Source organism: Lepisosteus platostomus, chromosome 2 (assembly GCF_059453375.1).
Source record: "Lepisosteus platostomus isolate fLepPlt1 chromosome 2, fLepPlt1.hap1, whole genome shotgun sequence".
Lineage (NCBI taxonomy): Eukaryota > Metazoa > Chordata > Actinopteri > Semionotiformes > Lepisosteidae > Lepisosteus > Lepisosteus platostomus.
Genome location: NC_142612.1, coordinates 13,447,408 through 13,466,183, shown reverse-complemented (window position 1 = coordinate 13,466,183; position 18,776 = coordinate 13,447,408).

Genomic DNA, 18,776 nt, shown 5'->3' with positions numbered 1-18,776 from the left:
TCTTTAGTACACATTGTGATGCTGTGTAGGTAGCCTTCAATAGGATACGGGTTCTAGATGAGACAATAAGCATAGACACAGTAAGACACACTTATTTACAGTAATCACTTTCAGTGGCCAAAAATAGGACCTCATGCTGGGAAAAATTAGACAGCCTTGTGCTGTGGCAAAATGGGGCTCTGCTCGCAGGATGTTGGGGAGAAAATAAATAATGTGTGCTAGGAAAAACAGGTCTCTTTCAGTAGAACACAGGGGAAGAAACTAGGAAAAACAGGGCTCTTTCAGTAGAACACCGGGGAAGAAACTAGGAAAAATGGGGCTCTTTCAGAACACCAGGGAAGAAACTAGGAAAAACAGGGCTCTTTCAGTAGAACACCAGGGAAGAAACTAGAAAAAACAGGACTCTTTCAGTAGAACACCAGGGAAGAAACTAGGAAAAACAGGACTCTTTCAGTAGAACACCAGGGAAGAAACTAGGAAAAATGGGGCTCTTTCAGAACACCAGGGAAGAAACTAGGAAAAACAGGGCTCTTTCAGTAGAACACCGTGGAAGAAACTAGAAAAAACAGGGCTCTTTCAGTAGAACACCAGGGAAGAAACTAGAAAAAACAGGACTCTTTCAGTAGAACACCAGGGAAGAAACTAGGAAAAACAGGACTCTTTCAGTAGAACACCGGAGGAGAAACAGCCCAAGTTGGGGAAAAATAGAAATCTGCAGTGGAGCTGCCCTTCAGCCTAAACTGGGGGAAAATAATTAGCTGCCCTTCAGCCAGAGCTAGGACTGTAGCAGTGACCAGCAAAAATTGCCTCATCCAGCAAGACGGTGGAAAAAATAAACAAGTACTTTCCACTGTAGTAAAATGCGGCTCATCTGGTTGCCCAGCCAGGAAAGTAGGCCATTGTCGCTGCAGCAGGAAGAAGTGATTTCCAGCTCTCATGCTGAAAAACATACAGTAAACATAAATCACTATCTCTTCAATACAGTATGTTCTGTCAGGAGCAGGATGTGGAGCTGATCCTCCTCCAGTGAGTTCTGGTGTCCCGTCAAACCATCTGTGATCTGAGTACCACCATTTTGGGCAGGGAAATGCTTCCAAAAGGAAAGATATAGACCCCAGGAAAAGCCATGCCTCTCATGGTACATCCCTACTCAGCATCACAACATAGTTTATATAAAATATCAAATAATGAAAATATATCTGAATATATGTACTTTAAGTCACTTAGATACTACCTACAGTATGCTGCAGTATATACTATGTACTATACAGTATATACATAACCTCAAGATATTTGCTAGCATGTGGTAAGGAAACGAAAAACCTGAAATAATAAAGTCCAAAGGGCAGCATGATGCATCCTTGCTGACTCACAGCACTGGTGCCCCAAGTTTAGTTCCCGGGATGCTGTTGCCATAGTATTTGAATATTCTCCCTGCATTCTCATGGGTTTCCTCTGGGTGCCTCAGTTTTGTCCCACAGTCCAAAGACATACAGGTAGATTAACTGGTTTCAGGGAAAATTGGCCCTGGTGTTAGTGTGATGGTGTACAGTATGTCTGTGCCTGTGTATCCCCTGCAATGTCCCATCCAGGGTGTATCCTGCTGTTCCAGTACCAGCCTACCGCTACCAGGTGGCACCTACTGTACCACAAACCTTCACCTCAGTCAATAGAGGAAGGCGTAGAGCGTCTAGGCACACTTGGTGTGGTACTCATTTTCCACCACACCTCCCCTCCCTTATATACTTTCCTCCTGCTCGTTATACTGTAACTATGGTGTTTAGGATTGGTGAGCTACATTTCTTGCTTTCTCTGAAGACGTTACCTACAGTGTATGTGTGATTCTCATACTTGGATAAGGCTTCTCCTCTGACCACGGCTTTTGGATTATGGCTCTCGGATAAGTACATCTGGTTACTCGCTGTGTTGGATTTTGTGTTTCTGTTATTTATATAAACGCACACGAGTTAAACACATACTGTAACTGCATAGGGTCCACTTCACAAACTAACCCAGACTCCCATTTGTAACACCTGCCTTGCACTTGCTGTTTGCCAGGATAGGATCTGGCTCCCCTGTGGCCCTGTATTGGATAGTGATTAGAAAAAGGAATGATGGAATAATAGTTTATAAAATCCAATAAGAAACTTGGAAGAGTCAGTTTCACACCAAGCATTGGGTTTGTTTTCAAGAGAAGTGATGAGTGATGAAATTCAATAATGTTTCAGTTTTACCAATAAAAAATAGCTTTATTTGTGTTGCATTATATATCTAAGTTTAATTTCTAAAAAACATGTCCTATGTCGGGAACGTTGGCTGCTTACTGTGGACAGTGCTCCCTTGTTGTATATTTTCATCAAAGAATAATTTACTTATGAGGAGAAAGAACCTAAATCCTTAATATATTTTTTGATGTGATATGTTTAAATAGCAGAAAGGGAGATGAATGTGTTTAGCTTAGCTTATGCATCTTAATAGTTACAAAAACGAAGATGCCATTCAGTCCATCTAGAATATATAATAGCATACTGTAATTATAAGTTATAGCCATGCTCAACACATCACTGAAGAAAGACAGCAATGAAACCAAGTGCATCTCTATAACCAGAGATATTAACTTTTTCCATTTATATTTGTAATAGACTTAAAGGTTTTGTACAGTATATAGATTAAATGACATGCATACGTTTGGTTTTTTCTTTTTAATTATGCACATATTCACAAGAACAATTTTCAGAATAGAATAAGCAGTTTTCAACAATCCAAAGTACAGCACAACAACACAGTTTTAATCCACAACAAAATCAAAAAGAAAGAAAAATGAAAAGCACATTGATTAAGTGAAACCAAGAGTAAAAGTAAATTATACATTATAGGTTTTATTGTAAAGCTAGGTCTTAAATTGAGTTTTGAATCTAATTTGGCAGTGAAGATTAGTGCAAATAGTCTTATTTATAGGCATAGAAATATCAAAAGGTTATAGTCCCAGCCTTGATCCCTGTGGAACACCTTGAGTTCATGACATAATCAGATTTTATTCAGCCAAGATTTCCTTGTAGCCAAACAGCAACCGAACCAACAAAGGAAAATATTACTGATCCCTATGTACTTTTCATGCTATCTACATTAGTAGGATGCCTTGATTGTACGTTTTAAAGGCTCTAAGGAAGCCCAGAAAAAGACCATTAAGTGAACCAGAGTTAGAAACCATCTGCAAACCATTAACTATTTTATCAATGAGTGCTTCAGTACTGAGTCTCTATATAAACTCACAATGGAAAACATAAATTTGAGAACATTACTGTAAATATTCCTATCCTTTATCCTTGCATGCTTCATTTCCCTTTTAAATGTTGCAAATCCATTCTGAGGCAAAACAATGTTAAGTATAGTGCGGTGCTGATGAAGCAGATTGTACCCACATTAACATTCACTATTACTGTGCAAAACAGCTTCCATCAGCTTAATAGTTAATCATAGCTCAATATAGGGTAGAGAAAGTAATCTATAAGACTATTCCAGAACAGGGCTTCAGTTCAAGATTTCTGGAATCCTTATACTTTCTTCTAAGCTTGAATGCACCCCCATGGCTATCACCAACTGTTTATCAGACTATTCGGATCCTATATCCTATTTATAGCATCAGCTTTGGGGATGTGGGAGAGCTTCCACAAAGTGCATCCAACCGCATACAGTCCTGAAGCTATAGACAATGTCCACCACATGGCATGAATAGCAGAAAATAAAGACTTCCACATTCACCATTCTTTTACTAACTGGTTTATCCAATATAAGGTCATAGAGGAACTTGATCCTATGCCAGCAACCAACAAGCACAAGACATGATACACCCTGGACAGGACGCCAGTCCATCTCAGAGCACTCGCAGTCCCAAACACTAGCACACACACAATCACACCACAGCCAGTTTTCTCAGAAACCATTTAACCTACCAGTATGTCTTTAGACAGCGGGAGTAAAATGGAGACCTATAGGAAACCAACTTACAAGAACTGACAATACAAACTCCAGCAGACAGCAGCCTAGGTTTGGACTTGAACCCAGGGCCAAGTGCTGTGAGGAGGTAATGCTGACCACTGGCTTACATCCATTCTCACAACATCCACAGCAAAAAAAACAACAACATACTGACACCTCTGTGTATAAAGCCTGCTCATGCTCTGTACTTGTATTCTCATGAGTAAACCTTCTGAGTTGCAGCAAGGCTCAGGGGTAGACATTCTAAGATGACAGGGGTCTGAATATGCATAGTGACATGATCCACTAGAAAACTGAACTCAGGTCTGGTGAGTGGCAGTTTGTGTGCTCTAAACCCATAAGTGCCCATGACTGAATCCTGACAGGTAGCTTCACCTTTTACATTGTCTTGGTGTTGATAAAGACAGTCAGGAGGAAAACTAATACTTATACAGTATGTCTGGTGTGGAAGTATGTGGGAAAGCTCAAATCTTCAACTGTTCGGCAAGGGTACATACTTTACATCACTAGGGTCTGTACAGTATATTCATTGTGACTACGTTGTAGACAATAAAGCTCTCCATGAGATTGAATCTTAACACTAAAAAGATTAAAATAATCTTAAATGTGAAAAGCACTGAGGGATAATATGTTGCTACCTATCAGCAACAACGAGTCATTGCTATTGTATTGACAGTCGATCTGTAGTTTTTAATATGTTGACCTAGAATGCCAAATTTAGTTGTTTTTTTTAAATTGCATTAACAATCTGTAAAATAATTATAGCTAGTATTTGTTTTCAGAACTAATTTATGAAAAAACAACTAGCACTTGAGTTTCCTTTGGCGTGTGGTTATTATTTATATTATTTATTTTGTGATTGTTCGACTGATATACAGTATGTTACACAAATATTTCAAATATAAATATCAGTGGAGCACAGAGAAATATCACACACAGACTGTTTACTTGAATAAATGACAGCTTCAGAATTTAGCTGGCACCTGTTGTCATGCCCTCTGCAGCCAGAGAGCGCTCCTTCTCTGTCCTGTCTCTCATTTTCGGTTCTTTGCTGTCCTTCCAGTGTTTCTCTCTTTCTGGGACTGTATATTTCCGGGTCTTTCATTCTGCCTTTGCTCAGCAATGACGTTCGGATGTCCTGAGACCCGCCTATCACCAGGTCGCCCCACGTCTGCTACCTGAAGGCATAGGTTTCTATATGGCATTTCCTGAAGAGCTGAGCCCGGGCTAACCCCCTTCTCGCATATGGTCTTTTCGCTCTCCTGTCATTCCACGGTTCATCCCTTCCGACATCCGTGACACTTGTAGTTTATGTCCAGGGGATTGGGGCTTATATGTTGAAACATCAAATCCTTTAATTTTGTTTGGTTTTTTAACGTTTATGGGAAAAGAGAAAATAACAATTGCTCCAATGATTGATGAGTTCAAACATACATTAGGTCTGATACAAACCTCAACAGCACCAGCAGCTGAAAGAGTATTTTTAAAGAGTAACCTTTGTGGAGAATTACTGTGAGCAGTGTTATCCTGCTGAGGATCTAGAAGACTGCTTTAGGGATCATTTCCTACCAATCACAGAATACAAAAAAATATATTTGAGTAGATGTGGGCTACACAAGATATTGCAGTATCCATGGGAACAGCCACAGGAAGCTTGGGAAACATGTCCTTTACCTCCAATTGTGTACACAAGGTTACTGTCCGTGCTGCTGAGAGTGGCTTGGAATTTGGCAGGTCTAATGACTGTTTAGATACCTGTCAGCCTTGTCTTCAAAAAGGGCATAATAAATGTGAGAAGAAAGGGCAAAGTCAATATGTTTTTAAAACCCATGCATTTCCTGCCAAAGCAAATTAAGTTAGATAATTATGTATACTGTTGAAAGGAATGCGTATGAGGCAAATGACAGTGTATGAAATATTTACATTTATAAAATGGTTTCAAGGTTCACAATGCCAGAAATACTGTACACACTTGTTGAAATACTACAGCAGATAGTCGGTTATTATTAGCCACAATATGTTTCATACTATTTTCTGGTAGTGGTATGCTCGCACACCATGTCCTGTAGCTTAAAGAGAAAACTACTGTACCACCTGGACACAGACGCAGCATCCAGCTAAAAGTTGGTCTCATCAATAAGAATGGACTTTCTTAACAGATGTTTCCCAAACAGCTTTATCAGCAGATGTGATGCTTTCTATCTCTCCCAAGAGAACAAAACAGTACCAGCTGGCTGCCATGTAATATTACCATAAAAGTAAAGTAGTTTGCATATCTTCTAATTTGAAAATAAAAGTCCAAAAATAGGTTGTAATTAAACAAAAACTGAGTCCATATACAAAGCAAACCAGAAAGTGGGCATCCCTGAGTTCTCCCAGCAATATATAACTAGGACAAACACTTAAAGTGGTTAGGGCTCTGGATGTGAAATAGGTTATGGGTCCAGATCTCACATGGGGTACTGCTGTTGACTATTTGAGCCAGGTAATTGCAAATTTATCATAAGCCAGTGTCAGCCTTATGAGCGTTCAGTATGCTCCTCTAACAGTTAATTAACTTAGATCATACAGTACAATGTAAATTAGACTACATTCTCCATTTCCTTCACATTTGAAAATGATGACTCATCCAGCTCCAATATGACGTCTGAGTGACAGGGAGAAAGTCACCAGGGCGAAGTTGACCTGCCCAGCAATGCCTGATAAATTGCATTCCATTATCTTGTTCGATTCCAGGAACTTGAATGATGCCTTGTACTTGTGAATGAACAGTCCTGCCTCTTGGTGCTGATTTTGAGTCAGAGCATGTTTGAATAATACAAGCAGTAGGTGTCAATAATTACAATTTCAAATGGAAAACAGTGCAGGGACCTTGGCCTTCTCTGTTAAAGCTGTATCCGATGACTCATTCTGACTAATGGCATGAGAATCACAAATGAATATAAAGGAACAAAGCTGACATGTTAAAAGGATTTTGCAAGAAACAGAAGTTCAATAAATTCACTGCTCTGAATCTTTTATCTTCTCCAAATCTAGTCAATGCACAGGTATTGTGTACACCATGAAAAATAAAACCTTAAAGGACATTCTTAGAATTCCAAAGCTGATTAAAGTTTTATTGATGAATTCTGGGCTAAAACAATCATTTTTGTAAATCAAGAATTAAGAATTTACCATAATTGTTCACAGTACATACTGTAATAGTAGATTCATTTTTTTTTTTAGTTGTTGCAGTTTTCAGGGAATTAATTGACTGATTTTAATTGCTTTGAGTTCATATTATGTAAGTACTGTATCATTTCTGTTTTTATTCATTCAAGCAAACTCTCGAGGAAATGCTATTTCTTCTATTTCTAATTCCTCTATTGGTACAATATACCAATAGGGTTATATTATTTAGGTTTTATACTATGTAAGACCTGTGGTGAATCCTAGTAAGATAATTTTGTCAGGAATGCCACTTCTGCAATGAAATGGGGACAAGCCTTTTCAATAGTTTGTATTTAAATCATGCAACTACAAGTCCATTTGAATTTGCAGCACAATTTTTAGAAACAATGATATTTTAGAATTTGTGCTGTAGGAGGTAGGACAGAGGTCCTACCTATTTGATTACTGATCCTATACTTTTTGTGAAAGTAGATGTGTTAATCATGGTGTCCTGACTAAATTCCACCCTGGCTGTGCTGTACCTAGCCCACCTACAGTTTGCCCTTAATTCGAGTGGTGAGATAATTTCTCATTTTTGCACCTGATCTGCTGTGTAGTGGTGGCTGCTGGCATACCAAAGCAGCTGCAAGTCACCCATGTAGGAGCAGCACTTCAGTGGTAGGTGAAATGGGGCCCCTGTGTTTGAAGCACTTTGGGATCCTTTGGGATGAAAAGTGTTATACACTTTCCAATAGTTCTTAATTACTAATGACTTGTAGTATCCAACTCTGATACCACTTTAAAGTCATTAGTAAGACTTTAAAATAAAGGCTACAAATTCATTATGTTTTAACTGAACACCTCAGAACAGAAATGGTACATGGCTCAGTTTGAAGTTCTGAAGACATTCTGGCAGCAAATGATGCTGATCAGATTATGATGAGAAACTGACCTTAAATCATAATGAAAACTGAGTTGTCCATTATCTCTAATGTCATGTGTAGAAAGCAATGTGTTTATAATAGACCTGGGCTGCAGACATTTTGTTTTACTAAGAAAAAAAGTATAATGGTGGATTAAACAAAAGGCCAGTATGCAAATACAAAAACACATTATAAGTAAAGAATCAGATGTGGAAGAATTTTGAAGTAAAAAATATTAACTGTCTATCTGTGGTGACATTTTAGGCTCTAACCAGTCATAAACAATTTATAAAAATTCCAAAATACAAATCCCACAAGAATTGTCTTATGTACTGTAGAAACTGCTGTCCAATCTACAGTTTTGACAGAGTAAGTAAAGAATATGACTGGTTATATCTGAATCAGTGCAGGCTGCTATTAAATAAAAGTGAGGCTTGTTTTAGAAAAAAAACACCTTACAAAACCACTTCTACCTGATGACCTAGAAACTTCAAATTTGATCTCTAAAAATTGAGTGTTTCTAAGAGCATTAAGATAAAATGCATTTCCCTTTCAAAAGGTACAAGCCATGAGCCAAATGCTTATTTTCTTTCCTTGCGCAATAACCAGTGGGTTAAAAATGCACCTAATGATTCCACAGGGACTGGTAGCAGATTACCCGTAAACATGTTGACCCAATTTTCCACGTTTTCAGTCAGACTTAATTTCAGAAACACTGCAGTTGACCTCGAGCTGGTGCATACTCTTGATCCACTCTCAATGGCCCCGCCGGCAGGGGGCGCTATGCACACATTTTGAAAACTCTTTTCATTTTACTGTCTGTGAACCCTGCCCTTTACGAAGAAAAAAAAAAAGCAACTCTGGACAAAGTCCTGGGAAGTGCTTCCTCATGTGTTTTACGGTACCAACCTACAGTAATTCAACGTGAATTTCCTCACCTGTGTTGTGGCTGTGTGCTTGACATTTGCAATTGTTGAAGATTAGAGTGAAACAATGTACTTTAAGTGCATCTTTGCCTGAGTCATTTTAACTAACTAGTGTGGAGCGTCTTTGAGCCACTATACTGTCTTGACAAAAACTGCATTGAAAAGTGAAAATGTGCACAACGGGTGTAAGATCTCTACTTGTTGTGCATTGATGCATTGACCGATCAATCAATTGATTTAAATAGCTCACATCCCAAAGGTTTTTCTTGCAGGTCTCTTGAGACACATTTGTATTTCACATGGAGTGTGTATTTATCTGGATAACTGAAAGTACATTTTTTTGACATGCAGGATGCTCAGTGCTTTCTGCGTGTTTAAGAAATACTGTCCATTGTACCTGATGTACTTCAGGATAATACAAAAGTGATGTTATATGGAGAAATGTTTCTAAAAGAATAGGAATTCTGTGACCAAAATATTGCACCCAGTTCCCTTTCCTGATTTAGCAGCTTCTGTTTTGAAATAAATCGGTTTATTTTTGGCTGGTTTAATTTGGAAATTTAAAACATTCAGTTTTTCTCAATATATCTGTTTCCATCAAATCATATTAAAACCAATGTGCTGTTTGACTTTTCTGTACATAACTATGTGTGACCTGTATCTCAAGATATCAGTCCTGTAATTTATTTCCAGGGGCTGCATTCACTGCTTCTGGCTTCACTATCACAGATCAACAATTTAGTCAGAAAAAAAAAATAAAATTAGGTCCCTAACCTTCCAAGTGGCCTTGACTAAGAAGAAGCAGTTCTACCGTACATAGCGAAAGAAATGCATGACCTGTATAATGAGTAATTTTATTAAAAATATGTGTAAGTATCATCTCTTAAACCTGCGTATGTCAAAAGGTCACCCAGTAATGCCCAGGTCTTAAGGTAAAAATGTAAATCCAAGTTGATTGTGTTACACACTATTAATGTCTCCAGGCTTAATTACTCTTGACATGCAGGTTTAAGCACAGGTACCTGCAACCCTTTTTTTGCTGGGTGTGAGTCTCTTGGGAAGTTTGAGAATTTTCCACAATCACACCACGCAGGGTTCAATACTGGTAAATTGTCGAGTAACACAAACTGCTTTTTGAAGCTCTGTAATCGGCTGCTCACGTGAAGAAAAAAATGCTTTTACAGTAGATACTTGTGAAGAAAGACACAAGATGTGAAGAAGGGGTTAATAGAGTCCTTTCTGCATGAGGACTGGACTTCTAAGTGACAGACTTAGAGTTATGGCAGGAAAGGGGGATAACTGATAAGGATTCCAGATGCCAGCTAGGAAACCCCCCAGGGAAGGAAACCTAACAGACCATTAAGAGTGACCAAAGTCTGTGAACTGGCCGGACACCATGACCTCCCCCATCACCATGGTAATGAGCTACGTCAGAAGCGGCAGAAAAGGGCTATATAAACTGGAAGTTTTGTACCGGCACTTTGAAAAATACTTCGGTTTTATTGTTCCTTGCATGCAATTAAACTAATCTGTTTAACTTAATCTCGGGATCCAGAATTTATTTGCCGCAAGCACTGCAAGATTAAAGTCTTTTTTTACAAAGATTCTAGGATTATATCATTTAAAATATTACCCAGTGTTGGAAAATTCAATTCTCAAAGAACATATTACTGAGTAGGCCTTTAAGGATAATCAAATAGAACTATTGTAAATGAAAGCTGATTTTCAAACTCACAGTTTCTTGCTCTGGGCATTTTTATGCTATAAAATGTGCTTCCTTGCAAAGGAACAACAGCATAGGAAAAAAAGAGTACACCACAAATATAAGTCGTGAAAGTGTATTAGTTAGTTATTATTTAATACATTATCTAATAAACAATCTCTATTATTCAAAAAGCAAATATAAAATGTCTACTGCAATAAATCCATAGAGAAGGATGAAGTGCATGAGATGGCTGCACTCCATATTCACATTGAGAAAAGAGTGAAATAATTATTTTGGACTGTTACTTTTGCATTCTCAGGAGTCTTCTCTTCGAGAAAATGTTATCATTTAGTTGATTAAATAGGGGAATCACAGTTTTGAATACAGCCACCAATGACTTGTCTGGTTAAGGCATGCAGTGAAAGTTCAGAATTCAAGTTGTGAAATGAATGAGTGTGGGCATTGTTTCGCAAGGACTGGCCGATGGCTTCCTTTCTCCACTGAATTCAATATACTGTGTAGACATGTATATAACAGGGGAGACTCCATAATGGAGAAGCCTGTTACCTTGAGATCAGTAGAATGGCATGCTTTATCTGGAGCAAACCAAATAAATAATGCCTGGCTGATTTTAGCAATGCTCCCCTAAGTTTCATGTGTATTGCCAAATTCAATGATGGTCAAATTAGCATTTCGGTGTTGCAAATGTATTCTTTATTTATGTCGCCAAGATAGGTTCGAGGTAATTGCTATCTCTGCAACAAGCAGTCGATGATCTGTGTTAGCAGGTGTTTCGGATCCCCAGTAGACGCAATATGATTTGATCAAGTGGAGTTGATGTGTAAGTACTGTATATGGTCAAGCTCATTTTTAGCTCTACCATCATTGGAAATCCATGTTAGCCTGTGAATGTTTTCTCTGAAACCAGGAACCTGTTGCTACCAGACCTTGAGTTGAGCAGAGAAACAGCTTCCATGTGAGTTGTCATTCACTGTCCCAAAACCAAAAGGTCAAATCATTTTCTTGAAGCCAGCACCCTCGGTCTGGGGTTTGTGTTCAGGTCGCCAAGAACTAGTAATTCATCATGAAGAGGTGCTGACTGTATGCAGGCCGCTAACTGGTTATAAAAGTAATCTTTCTGTGCGTCATCACTATCTTCTGTCGGAGCATAGACGACAACTAATGACAAATGGCCATGGCTGTGAATGAGTCTGGTGTAAAGAAGCATGGGTGAAATAGGGTGCAACATCACCAGCACATTATACGTTGGAGGGCATAATACCAAAGCGACACCTTTAGTGTGGTCATTCGCACCAGAATGCAGTATGGTGGCACCATTTACAACTCTCTGACCATGTTGAGGGAGACGAGCTTCTGTAATTCCTACCACTGTGACGTTGTACTTGGCCAACTCATTGACAAGGGCAACTTGGTATCCTGTGCCATTTAACATCAGGACATTCCAGGTTCTCAGACAGATTAATGTCTGTAAGTCAGTTTTTGGAACCTTTCATTCGACCTTTATCCGGAAAAGGTTCCCGTCCCGTGCCAGGCTTTGAGCACTCCCCTCCACCAGGTGCTCCTCTTGGTGCTGGTCAATGACTGCTGTCCAAGGGCTCCAACCCTGGTGTGAGATGTTATGGTGGCCGTGATTGATCGTGTTTCTCTGAATACTCTGAAGCGTAGTAACTGAGGCCGTGTTCCCACACATTGGTACTCCGCTTTGGTACTGTGCCAATAGTGAAGAAGGGGCCTCTGCTGCCTGGGTTTCACCAGAGCCTCATTAGCCAGCCATTTCAGGGTTCATGACGGGCGTTCATGGTTACCATAGTGGCCAAGGGGAAAAAGCCCCACTGTACTTCGACCTGTCGGCATCCCCTACTTTGTCCATTGCCCACCTTCCACAACGTGGACATGAGGTTGGACGTTTAGGAGACATACATATACAGATGACATCATTTCAAACTTTCTGGTTTAGCATACATGTAAGAATGCACAGGTAGCTTCCCACAGTATATACAAAAAATCTTTTAGTGCTCTGCAATCTATTCAACACATTTTAAATGTTAATACAGTATGTTGGTTCATTCTGATTTTGTGTTTCAATATGCTCGGTTATACAATAATTCGTAATGATGAACAAAGTAATGCACCTTTTAATAAAATGGACTGAAGCAATTTGTGGTGTCTCCATAGGTAGGTTCTCAGTACTGTATGTGGAAGGGTTCCCTCAAAGAAAGGCATTGTCAGTGGAAAAAATAAAAGTTTCTCTTTTCCTTAATTTTTCTGAGGTCTGCTATAATTGCAGTCATTAAAATAGAAGAGTTTACACAGCCACTTAACCTGACTCTATTATTGACAAAAAAAGAAAAGGCAGCACCAAGTCTCTGTGGTCCCTCTTGGTATTCTTAGTACATCATGAATTATTTGTGTACTTAAAAAATCAAATCAAATTTAAAAAGGAATAAAAAATTAAACTTAAGCAATATCCAATAATTGATTTAGGACACCTACCTCATTTTAAAAGTGGGATTTGCTTCCCTTAGAAGAACATGAATTTTAGTCTCCTAGTCAATAATAATAGAAAAGGACCAAGAGCGCCCAATTGTGGACATGAAATCTGCCAAGTAAAACTCATTTAAGTTCAGCAGTAGAAGTGCACTGCACCCAGGACCTAATTCAAAACAGATTAACCTCTCCTGTGCTCTCAAGAGCAGTACAGCCTCAGGCGTGGTTACATTAAGTGTGAAAAAGGACTGCTTAATTTAGAAGGAGACTATTTTGTATCTTCAAATAATATATGTTGGGTGCATTAAAGATTACTTTTATGTGAAGCTTTTTTTTCCCCAAGCAAATGGACAAAAGCAAAAATCCCACTGGAAATTTCAAATGATTGTTGCGTGTTGAGATATACAGTAACTGCTTTTGTTGCATTGGAAAAGGAAAAGTCTTCCCTATCTTCTTTTTTACATATAAAAACTGAATTTGTAAAGGTTAATTCCCTGCTGAAAAGTAGAGAGAGGAAAAACTTAATTGCAGAGTGTTTATCCATTCATTAATGCAAATAAGCATAGCCAAGATAATAGCTGAATGATGGCTCCTACTACATTATAGTGTCTTAGGTCTCACTGGTTTGGAAAATCTGATCCAGAGAGAATTACTACCTACCATTTAGAGCAGCAATCGGCTTTTTTTTAGAGACCTCACATCCTAGAAGTGACCAGGCACAGCCTGTCTTATCCACCATTGTCAGTGCTGTGATTCCCATGAACCATGTATAAGAGGTTTTACATCAATAGGATGTTGGCGTTACAAGTTCCAGTACTCTGTTCTTGTTCTGCAGCTCTTTGAGTATAACCAGGAAGTCTTAAGCCACCACAAACCAAGCTGAATTACAGTCTGCTGAGCAGAGCAGACCTGACTCCTTTCCCCAGCAACAGTCTCCAGCTCCTCCTGAAGAGAATCCTAGGCATTCCCAGGCCAGCCAAAAGATATTATCCCTCCAGCATGTTCTGGGTCTGCCTCAGGATCTCAGCGATGAAATAACAGGCTGAAGCCCAGTTGATGAAGCTGTAAAGCTGCTGTGCACTGCAGGCAGCTGCAGAGGATTATTGGCTGGAATCCAAATGGTTGCACTTGAGGGTTTTTTGCAGGTTTTCAGTGGTAGTCAGAGACTGGAAAATAGCTTGCCATAAGCAACTGAAGGTGCAGTAAGGAAGGTGCCAGCTGGTGGGTGGCTGTGGTCTGATCGGGTAGCCAGTGACGACTTACAAATGCTCTGAATTTAGAAGTGGCTTTAGGAGTAGGATTCTTAACGGAGAGTTTAAGAAGAGTAGAACCTCAAGTTAGTTGGTTTTGCTGTGACACAGAGCTGTGCTGTGAATTGTATTCCCCTTGGTAGTTCAATGACGGTGTGCTTCTTTGGTAGCATCTGAGAAATAAATAGAGAACCTGAAATGGACTGATTAATTGGTAGATGAGGTACCTGATTGGTATACGGATGGTTTAATTGAAACGTAGCCGGACTGATACCTTAGACCCAAGTGATGGCTGTGATCACTCATGGGAATGTCACTGGGACTGGGACTGGGAGCAGTTGCAAGCTCTGGCTTGACAGAACCCAAAGTATTTAAACTCCTCAACTCGGGGCAGCTATTCCCCCCCTCATTTGGAGAAGGCAAGCCACCATGTCCTCAGATTTGGAGGAGCTGACCACTTCACACTCAGCTGCAAATCTCTCCAGTGTGCTCACCAGAGATCACAGTCAGATGAGTAAAAGAGAACAACATCATCCACAAACAGCAGAAATACACCCCTCAGATCCCCAAACTGTTTGGAAAAAACTGAACCAAAACGAACCTCGGCAGTGTCTTGATATCCTGTCCATGAAGAACATGAAGCATAGGCTTTCCTACTGTAGGTAGACACTAGAGTTCGCACCTTAACAGACACCAACCATTTTCTGCCCAGAGCACCTTGCAGCTGACTTAAGCACTCAGACTCAATAGCCCCAACCTCCCTAGGATAGAGGAGAAGCTCTTTTCGTGGTGGGAGTTGAACTCGCCATACATCGGCATCTGGTGATCCCAGTACACCCTCACTTCACGTTTGGGCCTCTCAAGTCTTTCCAGCTGACACCCCAACTTGACATCAAGTGGCGATCAGTTGACACCTCTGCCCCTCACTTTAATCAAGTGTCCAGAATATACAGCCTTAGGTCTGTTTATTCAAAGTCACTCATCAAATACCAAGTACCAGAAGTCTAATAACAAGTCACTGCTGAGGTTCACGTCAGAGAGGCCATTCCTTCGCATCGGCCTTGGATCATAACCTTGTTATGGTGGAGAAGCTTGAATGCCCCAGGGAGCCTTAGAGTTATGTTGTCTGGAGTTTATGCTCCTTTTATGGTTACCCATGGCAAATTGGTTTAAGAAGATTGGCAGACAATCCAAAGAACGATCCGAACTACACTTTCATGATGGTTCACCTAAAACCTAAGAGAAAACTGGATTAGGGACACCAGGAGCCGCCTCTGGATCCAGGCCTGATGTGATGTTTGCCAGCCAGCACCTAGTGGCTGATCTACCCATGTAACCTGGACAGGCTTAGCCCAAAATGGTGATGTGGAGTTGTCAGGTGGGCTCACCATACACAAGGCAAAAGATGTGGGTCAGCTACAATGCCAGTTAGGTGACAAGCATGAGTTGAACAGACTAGATCATGTCAAGTTACAGTATACTGTCCAAATACTGACCCAAATATTAAGGCTTACATTTGGACCCAAACAAGTATCTCTTTGTTTTAAAGACACAAGTGTATTCTTTTGTTATTTAATTTGTTACTTAATGATTTTTACTGCACTGTTTCATTTTAACTTCTGCTACACCTTTTAACTTCTTAAATGTTACAGTGTCAAATTCCAATTCCAGGTGTAGGCATTTGTATTCAGCTGGGTTTCAGCTCTCTGCTATTCAGATAATCTAATTACTTGGCCAATTTAACATATTCAATCTGATGATCAGAAATGCATGTATAAAAATGCATGCAAAAAAAGCGAATAGGCTTCTTGGCTTCTTCTATTTACGGTATGTCTAGTCTAAAGGTTTCATACAGACTGGTACTGTTTTTAATAAGGATTTCTATATTAAATACATTTTCTGCGATGATATGTGGTTCAACATAAAATTGGCTAGTTAAAATTCATGATTCACTTGAAATTTTCCAAAGAATATAAATGACTACCATTTGAAACCAGTCCCTAGTGTACTGCATATGATCTGCCCACAGGACACTGTAGGCATTATTAATGCACATTAAGAGAGTGGATGTACAGTAGCTACCTTTTGTAAACAGGTTTCAACACTCAATTTGTGTGCAGTCAAGAGAGTTGAAGAGAGGTGTGAAGTCACAACCTGCAAATGAATAGAGAGGATTAGAAGGAAACGAGTCTGTCATTGAGAGAAGGGGGAAGGTATGCTCCTAGTTTCAGCATAATTTTGGTTTTGGATGTCTTTCTGCAATAGGAGTTCTGAAACCCCACTGTGAGAATGCAGACAGAGAAATTGGTGTGATCGGGGTTGTTAGTGGTGAAATGGAAAACTGTGGTTTGGGGGAGATCTTTGATTATCACAGCCCTGACATGTTCCCTGAAACAGAAATGCAAGATGTCATCTGAGTGATCCAGAATTGTTCAGAGGGGCCTTGAATGTGAAAGTATTTTAACAATCTTTTAGGTAGAATTAATGGGGCTCTTAGTGGATTTTTTTTTAATTTTAAAAATTCACAATTCTAGTGTCTTTGGAGCTATGAGATTAAAGATGCCCTTATTATTTTCATTTTCCCAGAGTTTAGGTGTGTTTGTCCTTGTTTTAAACGGGGTAAAAACTAGCATTTAATTTTTTAAATAATTGTGTTTAGAACTGATTGTGACTAAATAGTACCAGGCATTTGTACAAGACACTCTGTAACTGTACTTCTGCAGTTGATTCGGCTCTCTGTGACTTTTTCCATTTTGAACAGTGAAATGTTATGAGAAGAGCATGCTGACAGTTCCATTTTAAATGTTGTCTCACAAGTCAGAGACTTTGACATCCACCCAGGGAGGCCATATTAAGAGAGTTAATATAACCTATTCTTCTGCAGAAACAGTAGTAACAATGAAAAAGGACATTATATGTACATATTTCTCTTGTTTCTGGCTTTTATCTCATCCATTAGTTGTAACAACTCTTTTAGGGTTTAGAGACAAATCAGTATTTGCGCAAGGTCATTTTGATTTCTGTGTTGCTCAAGCACTATTTGGAAGGCAGTATTTACAGTATAATATATATTCTTATGGCATTTAATGTATGAGCATGTTTACACTGATGTGTAAGGGGCTTAGTTTGTTGTACTATTCTGTCGGTTCGGTCCATTCAAGCAACTGATCACAACATTGCTACTGTATTGTTATATATTGAACTGTTGAGGGTTTTGTTTCCAATGAATACATGCAGTATGACATGAATAAGGACCCTAAGATCTCTAAGAGCACCTCTGGCGACTGAAGAGATTTGGTCCTCACAAACACTCACAAATTTCTACAGATGCACAGTAGAAAGTAATCTCACTGGATGCATTACAGTTTGGTATGGCAATTGCTCAGCCCATGACCGTAAAAAATTACAGAAGGTGGTGGAGACAGCTGAGACCATAACTGGGAGAGAACTCCTTTCTGTCCAGACCATCTTTACCACATGCTGCCTCAGAACGGCGAATAATATAATCCAAAATAAAAGACCAAAATCACCTTGGGAATCCACTTTTCTCTATCCTTTCTTCTGGCAGAACATTTAGTAGTATACTGTAAAAGCCTGGACCTCTAGATTCAAAGAAAGCTTCTACTCCATAGCCGAAGACTCCTAAACTCCAGGATACACTGGAATGCGTCATGTTGTGTTATCTATTGACTCAAAATGTGTTAATACCAAAGTAAAGATTATAAGATCTTAGCAGCAAAGGACATTATTAAAAATTAATATTACAGTAGCACAATTGATAAAGATGAAGCCAGAAGCCTTGTTCCATCAGCTACAGCAATTAAGTTAGACATAGATAATTAAGATTATTTAACACATTTTTATTACATGGAAAAATATTATGGATTTCAATTAGATTTCCAGATGTGCAAAGCATTCTATCAATAATTGTTTCTGTGCTGTGGGGAAAATCATATTGCTAATGCTATTCAAATAATTTTGTACAACTCAAATACTTTTGATTTGATTGGACCCAAATTAAGTTTCTTTTTAGAATTCTTAATTAAAACTGCATTTTGCTAGATTTCATTATCATTTTTTTCAGAAGGGATTGTATCACCCATTTATATACTTAATATCAGGAACAAATACAAAAGGTTTGAGAAACCTAAAATATGCCACAAATACATGCACCGATATTCTAACCATTTTATTCAATACAGCATCACAGTGGAGGCCAGAGCCTGTCCCAGCAAATGCAAGAAATATTCTTAATGTTCTTTTAAAATAACCATTAAAAAAGAGAGGAAAAAAATCCATAATTATGTTGATAGCA